Below are 5,176 nucleotides of genomic sequence, written 5' to 3' on the forward strand. Positions count from 1 at the left end.
ACATGTTTGGCATTTTTGTACATTTAGTATTTTTCTGTGGCCAAATGTAGTGATGATGAAGTCCTACAGGGGGCGACACAACAACAAGAATTCAGTGCAGCAGATAACACAACTTCAGTGCGTTTTACTCCAATAGTGTTTATGAAATCACTAGCATACTTCAAATAATGCCCAATAGTTTTTGAATAATATGCAAAACAGTTTACAGTATGAAACAATTAACATTTCAAAAACTAGTGTCTCATTGTTACCACATGACTTCACTGTGTTGGATATTTATATTATATGATATATTTATGCATTTTTGCTTTAACCCAAATCAATTCACAGTGCATTATAGGCCACACAAGGCATCTTTAATCAGCATGTGTGTTCCCTGGGCACAATACACAATACTGAGCTATCAGGATACAGTTATCTTATCAGAAATAAACATGATAGTTTGGATCTTTGATTCTGTTTTGTGTCTTTACTCTAATAAAAGTATTGCATTGTGAATCTATACTGCACATCTGACACAATATTAAATATATGCATGCAGAAAATGTGTGTAAATGCACTGTACAGTATACATAAACTGCATACATAAAGTGGTCAGTACAGTAAGTATGCATGCACATCTAAAGATTTCCTATAAAAAGCACATATCTTATTAATTTATCCCAAACAGATCAAATTAAATATAGTTATACACGATATAGCTCATATTCTTAATGCATTCAATAATTCTCCTATAAGCAACTTTAAAACGTCTAAAACAAAGTTGATACTTAAACATTACTGAGATCTCCATCAAATCTGAGAAAGAGCAAACCAGCGAGCAATAAATATTTTCCTCAGTCTGTTGCTGTTTTGACTTTAGAAATCTCACCTTTGTGTTTCTTTCAAGCATTTGTCAGCTCATTCAGGGCTCCAGGGGGACAAAAAGAGCCTCTAAAGATCTTCCTGTCCATTTTACTGGTGCTGTGCAACAAATAAAGGTGATTGTCACGGGGTGTAAAACTGCCTTGATTTTAATGGGCACTTCAAACAGTACAAACATACTGCTTACAGCCTAGTATGCACTATAAACTACTATTACTATTAGTACTGTCAAACAGTTAAAGATAACCATTTCAAACATTACTAAACATTACATTATTGTGTTGCATGTTTAAATCTATGATTTTGTCTTTTTTAAAGTACTGAGTAAAGAATTATTGTGGTATTCTGATCAAATGTGTCATAGTTACAAACTGCACATTTAATAAAAGTGTTTTCATGAATAAAGAAGATATGAAGAGATTCAAGTGTGTGTATTGATCTTATTGGACACCAGGTGGCGCTAGAGATGCAGATCTTGATACTGAGAAAAGATTGACCTTGAATATCTAAAGTCTCAAATAAAAAAATCTTTTAGAGATCACGTTATAATTTGTTTATACACTGTACAAAATGCAGCGTTTTTATTAAATCAACATATATTTTTATGTTACTTTCACTTCAAAAATTAAGTAAAACTATTTCAACTTGATTTTATAAGTTATGTCAACTTTTTCACACCCAAAACTTTAGCTTTAATTGACTTGCAAAAACAAGTTGTTTTAATTTCATGCAAATGTTTTTCTTTGTAATAATGATCAATGTTATTTTATTATTATATTTGTAAAACAACAAATGTACTTAAGTCTAAAGACAAAGTATAATTTATAATCACTTTTACAAAAAGTTCAAAAGAAAATTCCAAAACTGTGAGTTAAGTTTTACTATTTAATTTTTACTCAATTCTCTACAGACAGAGACGCTTTAAAAAACCCAATTCGCCTGAGACCTGAATGAACCACACACAAATACACATACACAGATTTGGTCTGTTATCATGTTTATATATATATATATATATATATATATATATATATATATATATATATATATATATATATATATATATATATATATATATATATATATATATATATATATTATAATAATTATTATTTGTTAATTAATTTGAATTAAAAATGAATTGACTTTTTCCCATTTTTGTTAGAGTAAAAGTTTTAAGAAAGTTATCACAATGGCAAAATGGACATTCATTCATAAACATTCATTTAAAAAGTTAACAAAATTATTATAGACCTACTTTAACCTTACCCATAAAGAAAGATTTACTTTTTAATGAGGAATGGGGGGGTTGAACTTCTCCAGGGACATTTTTTAGTAATTTTGTTGAAAAAAAGTGTAGTGAAGTTGAACGCACACACGCGCGCACACACACAAACAGGGATCATTGTGGCCCTCTGGTCTGTTCAAGACCCCTACGACTAAACAAATTGAGGAGTGACCTCTTGCTCTGAAGCATTTACCCATGACAGGTGTATGAATCACAGCAACGTCCCACCCAACCCATTACAACCCTACAATACCACTATATAAAAACTAAATAAAGTCTTCGTCTGAACTGACAACATGCACTTGAGAAAATAAAATGAATTATGCAGTAATTCATGAAAAATGAAATAAAATGAATTATGCAGACTTATCCCATATCAATGCAAAGACTCAAAGTCAATGTAAAGTTTTTAGTTGCATTCAGGATCAGTTGTGTTGTGTTACTCTCAGTGTAGATGTTGTGTGAGTTTTGTGAAGTGTTTTCTGACATGAAGGGCCATGACCTCTGACCCTCTCTCTCATATCTGCCCCCCTCCACCCTCTGCACTTGAGGACCGCTGTATGATTTATTCTCCAGCTCTTACTGTGGCTCTGCCTTTGTGACCTCCACCCCCATTGTGTGTTTGTAGAGGAGGGGTGAACACGGCCGAACGTCGCCGCCGCTGCAATGCATGTGTGTTACACTGACTGACGCTCGCAGATTTCACGAAAGCATCTGGCTGCAGTCCTGCGCAGAACAGAGGAACGCTTCAGAACGTTTGATTTGTTATTTTTAATCTCTCTCTCTGTGTGTGTGTGTTTAACCCTTCACCTGCTGCTGGTCAGAAGTGAATTTTTCTCGACTCACTTCACATGAACTGTGTCAGACTGCACAAACCAATTGCACTCCCAGCATCAATGGCACAGAAAGTCAACGAAGCGTCGATTACAGAACATGTTTTCATTTCTGTCTCGCACTTACTCGGTCAGTCAGCGTTTACCCATCTGTCTCTCTCTTACTGACTCTCATGCAAACAAACAACATCTGAGCAAAACAGCTCCACCGCCAATCGCCTCGCCGGGTTTGGCCGAACGTCACGTATTAAACTCTTTCTGAAAGACGCACACTTTACTCCATTGATGTTTCAAACGCTCTTCAGTAATAGAGTCATGTTCGCTTGACTCGCGGCTATAACCGAGCGTTTCTTTTGTGTGAGCTGTGAAACGTTGACGGTGGAACGTGAGATGGAAGGAAAGAGAAAGGCGAGCGCGCTGGGACGTCCCGTACGCGGCTCCTCCAATTGTTCTCTGGTTCGGTGAGAGGGGCCTTAGAGACCTCAGGCCTGAAAAAAGCCGCTTTGCTAATCGAGACTCATCTCACTAACCTCACGGTCACCTCTTCTCCTCTTCATCCAAACGTCACACCTGCTCTCCTGTGAGGGCCTGGAGCCGCAGTGGGAATCGCTTTGATTGCATGGGAGAAGATTATCTGACCAAAAAAAGCAACAAGGTTTCCTGGGAGTGACACCCTTTAAACTAACCCTCCTTTATAATGTAGTCACTTCTTCAAAAACACACTGTACTAAACCTCCAATAAAACACTGGAAGATGAAAAGCGACTGTATATGGTTTGGGCTTTGGTTACATCAGTAAAACAAACTTTCTGTCATGTGGACCAAATTATCATACTATAAAAAATCATGAAGACAAGGTTTCTTTTATAATTATTATAGACAGGAATGTATATTAACAAAAGTCCACTATCAGAAACTAATGATCAAAGAATGGGTATATTGTTTGTAACAATAGTTAACAATAGATTGTATTGGTTGAAATAATTGATTATTTTATGCCAAAAATCATTAGGATATTAAGTAAAGATCATGTTCTATGAAGATATTTTGTCCATTTCATTCTGTAAGTATATCAAAAATGTATTTATCATAGTAATATGTGTTGTAACACTATAAACAATTTCTGTAGAAATGACAGTATTACTGGTATAACTGGCAACTAACTGCAGTAACTTACTGTAGATTTTACATTTATGTTATTTACTGGCAACAGTTTGTTCAAAGTTAAACGAACATGAAACATTTTCAGTCTTTATCTTCTACAGTAAGTTACTGTAGACGCATAATTACAGCTAATTTTTTTACAGTGAATGACTTCATTTGAACAACTGTAAATTTCTCAATATTTTGCACCCTCAGAGTTAGATTTTCAAATAGTTGTATCTCAACCAAATCCCAACAAATCATACATCAGTGGAAAACTTATTTATTCAGCTTTAATTTTAAAAAATTTACCTTTATGACTGGTTTTGTGGTGCAGGGTCACATATCTGTATCTATAAATAATATTAGGATCTTTTTAATGGGTACTGCTTTAGTTTTTGTCTGAGAGTGCAGTGAAACTTTGATTTCTGCCGGGTGGATTAAAAACGAGCGGAAATATCAAGTGGACTTGCATTAAAACAGGTCAGAAGGATTGAATCTCAAGGTGAAAACTCTCTGAGGGATTAAAATTGTTCAAATAAACGCCCATTTCTTCAGCTTGTTTTCAGTTGAGTATATTTTGATACTGTTGTGATGGGTAAACACTGATTTAACACAGTTTTCCCCTGAGGGATAGAAGTGAGAGATGAGCTGCTCACCTTTACTCCACATCTCACACAGGATCATCGCTCATCTCACCTGTGATTCAAATATACAGACAGGGAAAAATCTAATCCTACAGGAAAGTTGCTCTTTCTTTCTTTCTGCAGGTGACTTTCTTTTAAAGTATCAACTTTGTCTTTGGAGTTTCTCAAAAAAAAAAAAAAAAATGCTTGAGATAATGGAAATATATATGAATAAGACATTTGTTGAAATACAATAAAAGTATGTATGCACCTTTACGGAAAAAAAATATATTTTGTTATATATGAAGAGTCAATATATTGAAGAATTTTTTTAGTATATTGGGAATTATATAGGATAATACACTGATAATATGATAATACAGTGAATAATATATTACAATATACTGAATAATACATAAGGAA

At 34.3% G+C, this 5,176-nt stretch overlaps 1 long non-coding RNA gene across 1 annotated transcript; it reads right to left on the reverse strand.

The window, feature by feature from the left end:
- LOC135740658 (uncharacterized) lies at window positions 1-3,759 on the reverse strand. Its single transcript, XR_010529232.1, has 3 exons — window positions 3,516-3,759; window positions 872-963; window positions 1-63 (listed from the first exon to the last, which is right to left on the reverse strand). It is a non-coding gene; the product is annotated as an uncharacterized lncRNA (long non-coding RNA).
- Window positions 3,760-5,176: the final 1,417 nt, after the last annotated feature.

This window comes from Paramisgurnus dabryanus, chromosome 14 (assembly GCF_030506205.2).
Source record: "Paramisgurnus dabryanus chromosome 14, PD_genome_1.1, whole genome shotgun sequence".
NCBI classification, from domain to species: Eukaryota; Metazoa; Chordata; class Actinopteri; order Cypriniformes; family Cobitidae; genus Paramisgurnus; species Paramisgurnus dabryanus.